The 17,157-nt window shown below is 45.2% G+C and overlaps 1 long non-coding RNA gene across 2 annotated transcripts; it reads left to right on the forward strand.

Moving 5' to 3' along the window:
• Positions 1-236: 236 nt before the first annotated feature.
• LOC121013961 (uncharacterized) lies at positions 237-10,580 on the forward strand. 2 transcript variants are annotated; one of them, XR_005782998.1, is made up of 4 exons: positions 237-448; positions 5,070-5,184; positions 10,121-10,196; positions 10,314-10,580. It is a non-coding gene; the product is annotated as an uncharacterized LOC121013961 (long non-coding RNA). The 2 variants fall into 2 exon arrangements; XR_005782997.1 differs by lacking the exon at positions 5,070-5,184.
• The last annotated feature ends 6,577 nt before the right edge of the window (positions 10,581-17,157 follow it).

Genomic DNA, 17,157 nt, shown 5'->3' on the forward strand with positions numbered 1-17,157 from the left:
TCCCCTGCTCATGTACTCTCTCTCTAAAAATAAAGATAAAGAAATTAGGAGTTTATTAAAGTTGGAAGGGCTTGAGATATAGGTGAATCTCCAAGAATGACATCAGAAACTGGCCTGCCAGGGAAGATGATACCTTTGCCAAAATTAGGAAGGTAGGGAATTAGAACACACTATTATGACTACAATCTTGGTGTTAGGAAGCTGCTGCTACTACCATGACAACTGAAGAACCACGAAGCTAGCAACTAAATGCTGGAATGCTGTTGCAGAAAAGCTCCACAACTTTGGTGGAAAATAGCCAAAAGCATCAGCCTCTGCCTCAGTTTCACGTCCTAAATCTTGAGTGGTATATGTAATTGGTGGAACTTAATTTGCATCCAGACCTCTGGATGCAAGGGAATCTCGGGAAGTAGTCTTTGGCTGTCCAGGAAGACAAATAAAACAGAAGGTAGGAATGGATGCTAATTGCTCATCTACCATACTCAACACACCTTTCTTTTGCCTTTTGTTATTCTTAGATTTTCCTTTATTATCCAGGGTTTCTGCTCTCTTCCCTCTGTCCACAGCTCACCAACTTCACAATCTTTAACTTTCTGGTACCTCATCTACTACCTGTTCCTGACATGTTTTTGTTACTCAAGACTCACACCTACTTCTTCTCACTCTATATTCTCTTTCAGGACAACTTTATGCATCAATATATAAAAATTCCAAAACCATAATTTCCAGCCAGGCTTATTTCACACACAGTACCCATATATCCAATTGCCTACTGAATCTCTGTGTAAATATGTAATAGGCACCTCAAGCTCAACACATTTGAAACCAAACTGGTCATATCATATCCTCAAAGCTGCTCTGTCTCCTGATTTCCCTTATTAAATGGTGACATAATCTGTCTTATTTCCTGAGCAAGGAACCTAGAAGTCATTGTGGACTCCTCCTTCTTCCTACTTCCCATGTCTAGTCAATCACCAAGTGTTGAAAATTGTACTCATTAAATATCTCTCATATCCACCCATTCCTACTATTATCTCCAACTTGAACTCCTGCAAGGGCACCTTAACTGTTTTCTTGTTTCCTATATTCTTGTCCTTCAATCCGTCTTCCCTACTGTATTCAGCAAGCCTTGGTCCAAAAAATACATAAAATCTCTTAAGACCCTTATAGTTCTCCATATCCTTATGATGGAGTCCAGAGCCATTAATATGGTTTCCAAGATCCCCAAATTAATATTCAACTTGTGTTTATGTATAGAGCTAGTTACATTGGCTGTTTAAATTCTGAAATTCTCCCATAGTTTGGAAATACCTTCCCTACGTCTTCACTAGCTATCAACTAAAGAGTTAATGCTGAATCTGGTCTGACCAGTTGGTTCTTATGCCAGTCTTCTCAAAAGTACAGACTACTGGACACTGTCATTGGCTTCCACCATAGTTGGCTCAATGCCTGTATCTTGGTGCTCCCTTTCCCCTCAAGCCCAGGTGGGTGTTGCTTGGAGATCATTCTGGTTTCTTCAGCACACCAGCCCAATATGCTTCCCAAGTGCTAGTCCTTATGCTGACCAAGTCCTCTAACCAGGGTGTTCCCAAGTTCTGTGGCAGGAGATAACATTGGCCCTGGAAGACATGCTGGCACCCCAGGGTCCTCTGAGGCTGTGGCTAACTACCACAGGGCAGTGTTCCCTCACATTAACCCTCACCTGGCCACACGTGGGAACTCCAGCCTCCACTGGAATTGGGTTCCCAGATAACAGGGGTGAAAAGTGGGAGAACAAATGGGTGGATGGTAAAAGGTCCCCACAGGTTGTGGTCAGGTTCCAAGCAGGGTTTCCTCAGGAATGCTGGTCACTCCTGAGATATATGGACTCCCTTAGGAATGGTTTGGAGACCAGTGTGAAATTCATCCCTGTTGAAGTCCTCGTACATTTATTTAAGGCCTTGGTTAAAACCCACCTGATGTCCACCTGTCTTGAGAATTTACAATATTAATTTTATTACTAAAAATGAGTACTAATGCTACTGGTATATTAATTCAGTTGAGGACTATAGATCTCATAATCTCCATTTTATGGGTGAGAAAACTGAAGAACGGAGAGGCTATCTAACACCCAAGTGGCTGAGCCAGGATTCTAAATTCACAGCTCAGTATGTAACTGCCAACTTGAGCCTCTCATCTAGACTGGAGGATTAGGTTAGACTGAAGTATGTTATTCCAGTATACAATTTTCATGAGTTAGTCAATACAGAGTCAATACGAAAATTCTAACACAGTATTATATAGGCTAAGAAATTTTGTTGATTGCTGCCAGTTCAGCAAATGCTGAGAAAAATTCTGCATCCTAAAAAATATCATTTAAGTTAAGTGAATTACCTATCCTCTTACACCGAGCTCTCTCTGTTACTTAATGTCCAGCAACTTAATGGGAAACATCTTTGGAAAAGTTTTATCATGACTGTGGCACATCATTTATGCACTGGTAGGTACAGCAAGCAAAAAAACCGCACATCTACGAACAATTCGTACTATTATTTAAACCTCTTAGCAAGGAAGAGGTTGAATAATATCTACAATTTAGCCTAGTGAGAGAATAAAATGGAATGCACCTTGGGTGAATGTGATGACTGAGCTGTATTCATGCTCAGTGGTTAAATACGTGCACGTCACTCCTGCACAAGGCCTACACAGCCCTGCCCCACCGTCTCTCAGACCTCCAGCAATGCTGAAAGCTTCAGTTCCTCAGGATTCTCCTTTCTTCTTGAAACATTCTTCTCCCTACAACCTCAATTCTGAGCAACAGCTTAAGAATCACTTCCTTAGGGAGATCTTCCGAGACCTCTGGGATAGATAAAGTCCTCTAATTAGTTACACAATAGCAGAACTCCCTGAACTTTGCCCAGGAAACCTCACCAGTCATTATCATTGTCACTAATCCTGGCCTGTCCTTCTTGTGAGGCTATAAGCCCAAAGAGGGCAGGATGACTTTAGCCCTGCTTCCTGCTGCATCTCCAGGGTCCAAGCAGATGCCCCTAAATGAAAGAGTTGCTCCCACAGCTGTCTGTTGAATGGACATCTGTACGTGGTCCCTACATTTACCTTCAAGTTAGTAGAGTATGTAGATTCTTAAATTTTTATTTTATTTTGAGAGAGAGAGCATGTAAACAATGGAGAGGGGCAGAGGGAGAGAGAGAGAGAGTGAGAGAGAGAGAGAGTGAGAGAGAGAGAGAGAGAGAGAGAGAGAGAGAGAGAGAGAGAGAGAATCTTAAGTAGGCTCTATGCTCAACACAGAACCCGACTCAGGGCTTGATCCCATGACTCTGGGATCATGACCTGAGCCAAAATCAAGAGTCAGACACTCAACCAACTAAGCCACTCAAGCGCCTCTGTAGATACTTATTTTTAAATTGACTACTAAAACTTTACAAAAGTTAACCTCAAATGGTTTTTTGAGGGGATTAAAATCGGGATTGGACCTCCAGGTTCTTGCTAGGAGTCTTGCCAAGAGCCTTTCTCTAGGCCTGATTGTTTAATTGACAGAGAAGGACTTCTCATTATTCTTAGATTTTCTTTTATTGTCCAGGGTTGCTGCTCTCTTCCCTCTGCCTAAAACTCATCATCTTCTGAATCTCCATATTTGAGCTTGGGCAGGCCTCTCATGTTGGTTGGACTGGGGCAGCATTTTGATCAACAGACCTTTGCTTGCTGTTTTGTTTTTTTAAAACATGCAAATATTGTATTTGGTTGATCTGTGATTAAACAATTCTTGAGAGTTAAAGACCTCAGCTTCTTGGTGATCTCATAAAGTTTCCACAGACTGTGTGTCATTCATAACCTAAGGAACTGGAAGGAAACCCAACTTTAAAATGCAGTTCCCAGTGATTTCAGCCTGAAAGGTGATATGTCTGTTTTTCTAACATCTCAAAGTCACTGGAATGTGCATTGGCAATATTTCTAGACCAGATTTCTGGGGAACTGGCTCACTTGCCTAAGACACACAGTTAAGTTAAAGACACTAAAATCTCAATAAGACTCTTGGCTACTCCACTTCAACTACATAGATGCTTCTTTGGAGACTAGCGTATGTATTAGCTGACATAAACAAGCATAAGTCCTGGAAGAAAAGTATCATCTATCCGATATTAGAAGCTTCTAAGAGGGTCATTAAGAGTATCATAAACATTATATGTGTTCAAACCATTGGTTGATATAGTTCAACACTCATTCATTCATTCAACACATTTCATACCTAGGGGCTATCAACTAGGCTCTGAATTAAGCCCACAAGAATTAGACACAATCTCTGTCCAGTTGGGCAAACCATGAGAGTGTGTTGGGAGAGGGTTCCACTGGTGAAAGGAGTGATCAGCATTGACCTGGAGGAATCAGGGAGGGGGTGCTACCCAGAAGAGGCTCCATTTAAAGTGTGTCTTGAAGAATTCACGGTAGTTTATCAGACTTAGAAGAAAGTGGCAAGGGACTCTTAAGACAACAGTGTGGCAAAGGCATAGCATTGAGAAAGAGCACTCCGCATTCCAGAAACATGTAGGAGCTTGATGTGCCTCGAACCCAGGTGTCTCTAGAGGGGCACCAGAAACATCTCTGAGGGAACATGGTGTCTTCATAGGCTGACCTTAATAACCATTACATCCAATATCCGTGAATTTACTTAGCCTTTTCTTGGACCCATTTTTTATTATTTTCATCTGTAACACCTTAGGGGGCAATGAGTTCCACTTATACGCTACAGGCTGTGTAAAGATGTACTTCCTTTTAGTTGTCCTTAAATACTTCCTTAAATGATCACCAGCAGGGTCATTTTTTTCCTCTTGATAATTATAGCATTTTGGTACTCCCACCTAATCCCCAGGCATCACATAGATAAAGAATGAATTTGAAAGGCACCATTGAAATCCTGGCTGGGGTAACTATGCCCACCTAAAAGCCCAAATCTACTCCACTTACTTCCACCTGACACCCACAGGCTGCATGCTGCTTTTTTGTAACTCTTTCCCTCTCTGATGACCTCCCTTGATGTTACTGTTGTTCTTTTGTTTTAAAAATAAAACCAGAAAATCAATTTATTAATATGCAAGAAGAACTAGATCTGCTACGTGACTCAGGGTAGCTGGAAAAGGACATTCTCCCCATGTAGCCAGGAAGCATCTGAGCCTGGGCTGATGGCTAGTAAGGATCTAGATACTGAATGGTGCCAGATGCTGACAGGCTGTAGTGTCCATCTCCACAATAAGGACACACCTGGCACCTAGACTAGACTGGCCCTGTCTGAGGCCTGCCTGCGCTTGCCCCCAGTGAGGTCTGGGAAGGGCCTTGCCAAGGTGAGATACTGGAGGGTCACCTGCTTCTGCTCCCATAAAGATACAGATGTTACAGGAAGGGAAAAGTTCTTATAGGTAGAATAAAAGATGGTTTCGTAACAATTTCCATCCTGCCCCAGAATCCTCTGGGACCCTGTCTTGAAACAGGGTGCTTTTAGCCAGAGTCATTCTGAAATTTTCAAAGGAAGGGACAGAGAAATCTAGTCTTAAAGAATGCCTGGAATAAACTGTCAGCACCTCATGTTTGACTTTCCTCCTCCTGCTGAGAGAACAGAACTTGCCTGGATCTGCTCTGGGCCCTTTCCTCTTGGTTTTTCCTTTCTTCTTGGCTCACTTCCCCTGGGCAATGCCATCCACTCCCCAGGCAGCAGAATGGAGAGGCTGAACAAAGAGCACAGGGGCAAGTCTGATCCCAAGAGAAGGAGGGAGGGAGGGAAGGAAGGTGGGTGGACACAGCTTAGACCAGCCAGCAATGTAAGGGCGTTTGATAGGGCTGTGGGGGTATCCTCAAGCCAAGGTGGCATCAGAGGAGTCCTGGCTTCCAAGGAACAGGCTGCCATGATCGGTCACTGGCTGGGAGTGCCTATGGGAGGCACAGCCTCAATACATGGGGATGGATTTCAGAGAGCAGCATCTGGGCCTTGGGCAATTAAATTCCCTCAACTTAGAGATCTGTGAGGACCATGCTTTTGGCTGTCATACCTGAAGTCCTTGTCAACTCATCCCCACCTGGCCAGCTTGTGAAACTTCTTCAAGTTTGAAGGTCATATCCTCACAGAAATTGTCCCAAACCTTGGGACTGACCTGGCTTCCCTGTTGTTATAACATATAACTTCACTGGGAGTTCCAGTTTATTATCCAACTCCCTGAAAGCACTCTGAACTCCAGGAGGACAAGGACTGTGCCTATATCATTACCAACCACATCCGCAGTACTTGGCAGTACTGGTGCCTGGAAGATACTCTAAGTGTTTGCTGAGTGAATGACTGACTGGCCACTGGTGCAGATGAGATAGCTCAAATTGTCCAACAATCTTGGTTTCAGAAAATAGGCTTCGTCTGAAATGCACTGTTCTAGATCTAAGCTTCGCCTGTATGGGGCATTTTCCATTTCCAGGCTGAGTTTTCAGAGCAGTTGAAGAAACCCCTTGAAGGAAACAGTCTGAGTCAGAGCAATGTTCCTGAGTCACAAGGGCGCAGTTGCCTGACTGCACCTGAGAATCCAGTCTGGACCAAGAGAGGTGGAGACAAACGGAGAAAGTGGAAACGTAGGCCCCAGTCCTGCTTTGATCACCAACTATCTTGCATTTCCTTTCTGAAACCTGTGTTTGTACGGCTTTTCCTCCTTGGGTTAAAAAGAGCCCTAAAATACATAATAGACATGAGAATGTGTCAGCAAGTTCTGATGCCAACCCAAACCTGGATTGTATTATGTTGCTATTGTTTATAGACTACATGTTTCAGGATGAGGATCATATGGGGAAAAGTGAGTGAAGGGAAGATGCCGATTAGGATGTTAAGACACTGCAAGATGTTTTGAGGGGAGGTTGTACCTTGGAAAATAGCACAGGGGTTCAGAGAGGATGGAGTTGCCTAAAGAGAGATTAAAAACTGCCCAATGTGTAAGGAGGGATGTATAAGCCATACGGGTCCATTCACAAGATTTTGCATCAGGTACAAAAATAGGACCCTAAGGTGAGCCTGGGTGGCTCAGTCAGTTAGGCTTCCATCTTCGGCTCAGGTCATGATCTCACGGTTTGTGGGTTCGAGCCCCGCATTGGGCTCTGTGCTGACAGCTCAGAGCCTGGAGCCTGCTTCAGATTCTGTGTCTCCCTCTCTCTCTCTCTCTGCCCCTCCCCCACTCGTGCTCCGTGTCTCTTTGTCTCTCAAAAATAATAAATAAGTGTTAAAACATTTTAAGAAAAACACAGGACCCTAAAATGATCACATATTTTCAACTAAGACTCTTCATTGGGAAAAAATGGGGGCAATTCTGTGGTATGAAGTGGCACTTCCTGACAGAAGTCTGTCTATTCATTTAAGATGCTCAGAACTGTGTCCCTCAAGATGTCTAAAAAGCCTCAGCCAAGTTGGCCACAGTCCCAGGAAACATTACACGCTGCTGAGAACCATGTGTGTTGGCGACGGCCGCACTCATGCTCCGTGCACAGACCAGTTCAACCTCAGCCCACCAGGGATGACCTTCAGGGGCCCTTCTCTGTTTGCAGAGCACCTCAGGACACGAGCACCTTCCTCATGCCGGGAATGAATTGCTGAACGCAGGGAGAGCTGACTTCAAGCCTTGGCTTCACCAAGTCAATTCTGTGACCTCAGGCTACTTCCTTAAGGGCCACTTTTTTGTCTACAAGCGGGGCGGAGCTGCTGCCTCCTCACAGGTTCGCAGTGAGGATTCCAGATAACGTGCGTCATGTCTCTGGCACACAGCAAAGGCTCAACAAATGAGAATCATTATTACTTACCTTAGTGGGCTGTGGAAAGCAGACCCGGACTGGGACCCTAGTTTTGCCACTTGGTAGCTTTTGGAGGCTCATTTTCCTTCTTTGTACATTGGGCAAAACACTACTTAACCTTCGGCGGTGGCAGAATTGGAAGAATTAATTTAGCAAAGGCACCTAATCAGGTTCCTGGCACACAGTCGTATGCAATAAAAGTTATCTGTTACGATCATTTGTAGATAAACAGAATGAAAATTCTTGATGTTGGTTTGTACAGAGCAAGTATGTGTAAGCAGAACAAGCCAATTTGAATTATTCTGTGAGAAATACATTGTCTTCTAAAACAGGTAGCCTTACTTCCCCAGGTTAGACCAGTTCTGGACCTGTGGGGAGCAGAGGCTAGGGACTGGCACAGCGCCCCGAAGGGTCGGCCCCTCTCCGCCAACCTATGGGGTCCTCCTTCATCTGTCCATTTTCCAGGAGACGTTTGCTCCTCCTGCCTCAGGTCCCCTGAGGAGAGCGGGAGCAATAGGTCACCGTTATTTAAACTGCCACAGAATTTTCAGACCATGAGACTCTCGTCTCTCTCCAGTTGGGGCTGGCCCATCCCCAAGAGGGAAGGAAGCCAGGAGGGGGAGGAGGTTATAGAACCATTTTATATCCGTCCTGTTTTTAATTGATTTCACAGCAGGAGAAGAAAAACCAGAATCCTTCCCACATAACCTTTCAATGTGGGAGTCCTCCTCTGGTCGGGAAACCCATCTGGAAAGAGCCACAGCAGGGCTGCAGGTTCTGTTTTCCTCCCCAGTGTTGGAGCCCTGGCAGCGCCCTCCCTGAGGGGTGCCTCTGTGGGTCCCCTGTGCACCTCCTTCGCACACTCACTTGCAAACGGGGGTAGCCCTGCCTCTTCCCTGGTCTCCAAATGGGACCAAATCTTTCTTCCTTAGGTGCAGCCCATGTGTCAGCTAGGGCTGCTAGTCCATGTCATCTAGGTACGTTGGCCCAACTCCACAGCCCATGCCCTGGGGGAGCCAAGTCCTCCTGGGATTCCTGGGTGGGGTTAGGGGTGGCTAACATTATGTAATTACACTTGGTCTTTCTAGTTTTCAGCGTCTCGTTCCATAAGCATGGCCCTCAAAACAGTGTGTGAAGTATTCTTTGTCAGGGTTTGGTGGTTGTAAAGAATGGCCACATAACACTACAGAGAAAAAAAAGTCAACATGCATGTTTAAGACTTCCATTCCTAGAAGATGGTTTGGCCATCCGGCCGTGGGTGTACGTGTGTGTGTGTGTGTGTGTGTGTGTGTGTGTGTGTGTGTGTGTGTTGGGGGGATTCTCTGTATTTATTAAATGTTTTTAAATATCAACTCTGTCTCTAGGGAGGAGAACTGGGTGACTAAGGGACTAGGAGACAGGGAGACTTTGTATACATTTTTATCCTTTCGAATTTTACACCGTTTACACGTATAACAATTATGTGCCTGTACGTGCAAACATGCACGCATATACCATATCCCTTATGCTCTCTCCCTACTCCATGCCCCTATTCCTTTCTCTCTGCAGAGACAATCCTTCAAGGAATAATTTCAAAAAGTCTTCTGTTCCCAATTTACCAATGCCTCAGTAGTTCCTTCTACCTGCTCTGAACCCTGACAGAATTTCCCATCAGTCTTACTATGGTTGGGACCTACTCACAAACTGCCTCATAGTGTAACCTCCTAGCATAACTGCCTGCCTCCAGAAGATAGCCCTCGTCTCTCATCAGTTGCTTAAGCATAGACTGGCAATAGATTCGTTTCTTTGGATCCCTCACAGAACATAACTGAATCAAAGAGTTAGAGGCGAAGGCACAACTAGACAAGTCTGAAGGACAAGGGCATGGCTAACACAAAATGCCTTTGGAACCTACAACAAGTATCTGGTTTAAGCTCTTGCTGCTTCCAGGACCAGGTGGAGTTGGTAGCAGTGAAAAGCTGCTTGTCATTGGACTACTACTGTTCTCTCTTCCATTGCAACCAGAAGATCAGTTGGGTCTCTTCCAGGGGATGCATTTTGGACAAAGTCAGATATAGGAACATGTAACCCTATGGACAATTGTGGACTAGGTGTCTGAGGCTAAGACTTTCACAATTTTTTCTTTTTTTAATCAAAAAAAAAGACTAAACAGAAAATATCTTATGAAGCAAATGGTCTTAACCAAACCTTTCTTCTAAATAAGGGAAAAGACAGCAAGTGGGAGGAGAAGGCCAAGATGGTGAGGAGGGAGGGTGAGAAGACCCCAAGCACCAAGGTCTCTCATTAAAAAGGCGTCTTTCCTGACATCTTACAGGGAAACTACTCCTCTCTTTGGAAGATGGAACCAGAAAAGGAAACCGCCCTACACCTGTAGCTGACCTTTGCAATAGGTACTGGGAGAGGAGGGGGGCCCCACCTCCCAAAGACCTAGAGGCTTTTAGGGTGCTCCCTGCCCTTACCTGTTTAGCATCAATAGTCATGCCCCTCATTTTGTGCTGCTACCACAGGAAGCTTCAACTCTAAACCTAGGCCTGTGGGAGCTGCCCCAGTTCCAGGCTCACAAGGCAAATGGCTACATCCTTGCTGCCTCAGGCCTCCTCAAAATACATCTTCCAGGAACCGAGAATCCATCCTGCTCCACAAGGAAACATGTGAGCGTCAGCCAGACACCTTCTCTTCTATCATCTCCCACAGTCCTTCCATGTCTAATTCCTGAAACCCCAGATGTCTTCTTCAGGAGCCCAAAATAAAGTCTCAACTGTTTCATGGTCAAACCCGCATCTGTCTGGGATTAGCAGAACAGCTACTTTGCACCCCCGCGCCACCCCTCACCCCTGTCACCTCCCTCCACTCCCAAGGGTCTCCCTCTTCCATTTCTGGGAATCCCTGAAGATGCTGTGAGGGTGAGCGTGTGTCACTTTATCTACCACTTGAGTCTCCAGTGCTGCGGTCTGGGGCCCCCAGTTCATCTCACGCTGCCTCCCATAACTTGGCTAGCCAGGATGTGCTGTTTTACTAAAGGAACTCGCTTCAAGTGGCAACATGGCACCTCCCCCATCCCCACCCATCATTAACTCCCCAGTCTAGGACAGGTGACAATATGTCCTGAATGTCTGGGGAATAACAGAAGGGGATTGTTGTGTTCCTTGGAGTCACAGGCCCTGGACCCCCAACCTTAAGGCCATGTCTACCTCCTATCAGTCTCCTGTATCTCAATAAGATTATTTAGAAGATATCATGCCAATGCTGAGTGGATCCCCCTCCCCAACCCCTCTCCCCAGAGAACAGGGAGTGTTGCCCCCTACTCCCAGACTCAGGTCTGCTCATGCTGACTCAGCCCACCTGGCCCTGGGAATCTCCATTTCCTTCAAGAGAAATCCCCTGAGAAGTTCTCCAGAGCTCAGATAAGACAAGTGCACTACTCAGCCTTGCACTGCCTGCACTATACTAATTTACTCACCATGGGGGGTGTGGTAGGCAGAATAATGCACCCCTGCGCCCAAGACATGCACATCCCAATACCAGAACCTGTGAATTCATTAGGTTACATGGCAAAGGGGAATTCAGGTTTCAGATGGAATAAAGCTTGCTAATTGGCTGACCTTGAGTAGAGAGATTCCCCTGGATTATGCACAGTACTGGCTTTGAAGATGAAGGAAGGGGCCATGTGCCAAGGAATGTAGGTGCCTTAGAAGTAGAACAAAGAGGGAAGCCTGGGTGGCTCAGTCGGTCAAGCGTCTGACTTTGGCTCACGTCATGATCTCGTGGTTTGTGAGTTCGAGCCCCGCATCAGGCTCTGTGCTGACAGCTCAGAGCCTGAAGCCTGCTTCTGATTCTGTGTCTCCCTCTCTCTCTGCCCCTCCCCCACTCAAGCTCTCTTTCTCTCTCAAAAAATAAATAAATAAATAAATAAATAAATAAACATTAAAAAAAGAAAGAAAGAAATAGAGCAAAGAGTCTCACAGCCTCCAGAAAGAAACACAGCACTGCTAACTCCTCCATTTTCTCCCCGGGAGAACCATGATAGATCCTGACCCAGGGATAGGATACTGTTAAGATAATAAATTTGTGTTATTTTAAGCCATTAAGTTTGTAGTGGCAGCAGACAGGAAACCAATACATGGGGGTTACAAATAATTTAGTCTAAATCCTTACTTCAGGAATTTTTTTCTCTAATTTCTTACCACTTTGCATCTCACTCTGCAGTGGTCACAGTCAGATGTATGATGTCTGTATCACTTGTTCCAAGAACAACCTGCTTTACTTTGATGTGAATAACGATTTCATCCTGGTGATTTCCTCGAAAACAAGAGAATCTGTTCCAAAATTAGAGGTCCATCTCCAGAAACCCAAATGGCAGTGCCCATACTACAATAATACACACTTTGAGTTCCTCTTTTCTAGACACTGATAAAGAAATCACAGCAGTCCTCTCTCTAAGCCATCTTCCTGCCACTCCACTGCCATTAGTGGGGCTCAAGCCAGTTCTGTCTCTTGCCTGGAAAACTGAGACAGCCTTCTTCTGTCTCCACTGCTCCTCCCAACACTATAGTTGAAAGAGTCTTTGTAGACGTTGACCATCCCTCTGTTGACAAATGTTCAATGGGCCCCATTGCCCTTAGGATAAAGCACCGGGCTCTAACCCGGTCCCTAAGCCTCTGCACACTCAGCCCAGCCCACATTTCTGGCCTCATTTCCAGCACACGCAGAGCTATTACCAGAGTCATTCTAGCAAACGTGTGGTCAAGGAGCAGGGAAGTGTTGAGCTGTGGGATGGGCTATGCAAAGCAGAGTCCCACAGTTTTGAGGATTCAAATTTGTAGGACATAGCTATGGCTGGTGCACACTGAATTGTGCCCCCACCCCCACCCCCCGCAAATTCATATGCTGAAATCCTAACCTCTGGTACTCCAGAATGTGACTTCATTTGAAATAGGGTTGCTGCAGACGTACTTAGTTAAGATGAAGTCACAGTGGAATAGGGTAGGCCTCCAAGACTGGTATTCTTGTAACAAGGAGAAATCTGGATGTAAACACATACACACACAGGGAGCAAACCACATATAGACTACAGTCACACTGCCACAAGCCAGCGAACACCAGAAGCTCGGAGAGAGACCTGGGCCACATCCTTCCCTGATGCTTTCAGAGGAAGTGTTACCCTTCTGACTTCTGAGGTTTTGTAACCTCAGAGGTGATAAGTTTCTGTTGTTCTAAGCCCCCCAGTTAGTGGCATTTTACCATGGCAATCCTGGGGAACTAATCAAGTGACCCTACTGGCTTCTCATCACCTACAGATTTCTCCAGCATTCCGGTACACACAGCTCTGCGTGTGGAAACGCGTACACTGAAGGAAGGATATATGAGTGTAGAGAAGTTTGCATTTCCCGAAGTCCACCCAGTTTGTTGAAATGAAACACGCCCTTTACACTCACAGGGCTTCTCAACGCCCTGAAAACCAGTTGCTAAGAAGAATTCATTAAAGGATACACATTAGTCAATTTTGCCCTCCATGAGTGGGTTTGTTCTCTCCCTCCTTAGAGATAATGAAGACGACTCAGTAACAACTCTGTATTCTCAAAACATCCAATGTTCCAATGAGAACAAGGCATGGCTTTAATCTCTTGCCTTCGCTCCTGTTTCTTACTTCTGCAAAGTTTGCCCCAATCCTTGTGTTCTCTTAATTAAAACCAAAACTGACTCGACTGTTGAGTCCCAGTTAATAAGAGGTGAGGCCAGCTTGGCATGTCTGTGTTCTGAAAACTGCCCTGAGCAAAATGTGTGTGTGAGAACAGTCGGCCAGGGGAATGGCAAAAACAAGCCGCCCCTCCCTAGCCAGGATGGCTGTTTTTTGCATGGGATACAGGAGGCTCACTTCCACGCAAGTCCTAGTGTCCTAGGAAGCAGAAGAGGCTGGACCCAAGACCCTGTTGCTCTAGGTGGGTAGGGTGGGGTCAAGTCTCGAGGAACTCATCAGACTTGACCGGAGGCTGCAAGCCCTGAGGATGATCTCTAGGTGGAGAAAAGCCTAGGGATGAGCCAGGCTTGGGCAGAAGGAGGGGAAAGAGCTAAAAGGAGTGAGGGAGAGGCTGAGGGGAAAACCGTGGTGGGGCTGACAGATGCAAAGAGCTCTTCACTGTCTGACCCAGTGTCTCATGGTCTGGCCTCATACACTGTCTGTGGGATCCTCAGTCCAGCCCTTGTCAACCTGGCCAGCCAGAGGTGGGCTTGCACTCCAGGCAAGGCTGGCCTTGCATTAGAAGGACCAGAAAATGCCATGTAAGAACTTCAATAAAGCCCAACCCATGCCCCCACCTGGGCGCCTGGGTGGCTCAGTCAGTTAAATGTCTGACTAGAGCTCAGGTCATGATCTCATGGTTCGTGAGTTCGAGCCCCACATCAGGCTGCGGGCCGTGGAGCTTGCTTCGGATTCTGTGTCTCTCTCTCTCTCTCTCTCTCTCTCTCTCTCTCTCTCTCTCTCAGAAAATGAATAACACACTAAAAAATTAAAAAAAAAAAAAAAAGCCCGACCCATCCCTCAGATGTCTTCCCCACAAGCCTGACGTGTGCCCCCACTGTGTACTTTGTCCCTATAGATTTAATTTTTGTCTCGGAGTAAATAATTTAAAGCCAGGACTTCTTTAATGTTTACATACTCCAAGCATAGTCCTAAATGTCATGCATGGGTTAACTGATTTAATTTGTGTAACAGCTTTTTTTTTTTTTTAATTTTTTTTTCAACATTTATTTTTGGGACAGAGAGAGACAGAGCATGAACAGGGGAGGGGCAGAGAGAGAGGAAGACACAGAATCGGAAACAGGCTCCAGGCTCTGAGCCATCAGCCCAGAGCCTGACGCGGGGCTCGAACTCACGGACCGCGAGATCGTGACCTGGCTGAAGTCGGACGCTTAACCGACTGCGCCACCCAGGCGCCCTGTGTAACAGCTTTGTGACGTAGGTGTCATTATCATTATCTCCATAGTTCCAATGAGGACACTGAGACACAAGCAATGGAGTAATTCACCCGGTGTCATCAAACCATTAAGTGGTAGCAGTAAAATTTGAACCCAGCCTGGCTGGCTCCAGAGTCCACGTTTTTCCCATTGTGCTTCACTAATTCCCCAAATGAAAACCAGTACCTCAGGAAATTTACCACCATGGCTTTCAAAGCCTCGAGTTGCTCCCTAATTGGGGCTTTTTTAGGATGAGAGGTTGTTTTGAAGATAATTAATGAGAAACATTTGGAACCTTAACCTCTGGGCACCTGCTGTAGTCTTCCAACTGGGTTCAGTAACAATTACCATTCACACTCTCCTGCCTGCCCACACACCCCTGAGGTGTTACTGAAAGGCAAGAAGGCAGATTCCACAAATCCTAACACTCAGTCTCGTTACTTTGTAATACTGTGTGTAAAGGCAGGTCCTGTGACTGGCAAAGCTGTTACAGCAAGCACCATTACTTAATTTTTGGAAGCCAAATTAAAACACTGGATGATAGGAAAAGTAGTCTGCTTTTCATTTGAGGTTATTGGCACTTTTCTCAGGAAAAATACCAACTAAGCTGCTAAAAGCAGTGGGATTACACAATAGTATTATCACCAAAAACAACGATGGTCACAAACAGTCTTCTTGGGCAACTATTATGTGTTAACTGGGAATTACCTGCTTCATTTCCCAGTTGAGGGCACAGAGAAAATAAGGGTTAAAATGACTAACCCAAGGTTGTAACATTAGGTTAATGTTCAGTCTTAATCGTATATTAAATCACATAAACTTCTAAATATGCAAACACTTAGGACCCACTCCAGATCTGCTGAGTCAGGACCTCAAGTGGGTGGCTTCTGAAGGGCAGCTGGGGTTGACAGCCTCTGACTGGTTAGTGACAAGTATCAGTAGCCAAGTGTCTTGATTCTCAGGGTGACTCCCACTCTCTTCCCTATCTCCTGTTGCCTACTTTCCCACCGTCTGTTATTATTCCCAGGATGTAAAAGAAAATTAAAAAACAGACACATGGTCATCTCTGTTTTGTAACTCCTACACAAAACGTTTAAGCAACATTTCCCTGCAAATGCACTGCCCGCATGCCTGTCTGGTACTTAAGAGTGTATGAAAAGTATTCCCTGACCCTGTACCATAGAGTCATGTCTTATAAGCAAGTGGTGTCACTGTATTAAGTTTTATATGCCAGCGTAGTTCGTGGCACAAAATAGATGCTCAATAGATGTTTGTATATAAAAGAGTAGAGGGGCACCTGGGTGGCGCAGTCGGTTAAGCGTCCGACTTCAGCCAGGTCACGATCTCGCGGTCCGTGAGTTCGAGCCCCGCGTCGGGCTCTGGGCTGATGGCTCAGAGCCTGGAGCCTGTTTCCGATTCTGTGTCTCCCTCTCTCTCTGCCCCTCCCCCGTTCATGCTCTGTCTCTCTCTGTCCCAAAAATAAATAAACGTTGAAAAAAAAATTAAAAAAAAAAAAGTAGAATGGAGGTTGTGAAGGAAATTGCTGAGTGCACAAGCGAATACGAACAACTGGTATCTTTTATTTCCAGGGCCCAAGATATTCTGAGGATAACTAATTCCTCTCTGTGGCAGTAAAGAACATCTTTCAGGATTACTTAAGAGATTATCAGGAAATCCTGGTCAACAGCACAGATTGAACTGACTTGGCAAGTTTCTCATTATGCTCCAAGCCCATATAAATTCTCTATAAAATATAATGACAACAACAGCAACCACATGTGTTGCTGTTGTTGTCATTACTATTATCATCATTATTTCATAGCCAAACTCAAAACTAAGCAAGGAAAATTCCCAGGTCCCAGAAAAGAAGTTGAAACTCAAACCCAAAAAGTTGAGCAGGTGCTAAGAGCAAATGGCCTACAGGGATACCAGAAATAGGTGTTGGCATTGAAGTTGGGTTTTAAGACACAAAGAAGAGAGAATTAAGCCTCTGGCTGGCTGGTGGTTAGAAGCAGAGACTGACCTCTTTGAATAAAGCTAAAAGCCAGAGAAGGCTGTTCCTTCCATGAAATAAGGACTAGAAAACTCAGCCCACTGGTCTAAGGATGTGGCAGGAAGCTGACCATCTGCCCAATGCTGTGGGTGGTAAAAAAGTAGACCTCTAGAAATCAAACTTCCAAAATTGTATGATGTGCGGGTGTTAGTCAAAATTTCTCCAAACCATAACCAAAGGAAGTTACAGTAAAAAAAAAAAAAAGAAAGAAAGAAAAAAAGTATCCAAGAATTAATCCTACAAAGGGCTAATGAACCAAGTACAACAGATGCCTGCATAATACAGGCTCATCAGGCTCTATAGGAAATGCTACTTACTGAAGATGAAATATGTCTTATATCATG

This window comes from Herpailurus yagouaroundi, unplaced genomic scaffold (genome assembly GCF_014898765.1).
Source record: "Herpailurus yagouaroundi ecotype Mexico unplaced genomic scaffold, PumYag 29, whole genome shotgun sequence".
Lineage (NCBI taxonomy): Eukaryota > Metazoa > Chordata > Mammalia > Carnivora > Felidae > Herpailurus > Herpailurus yagouaroundi.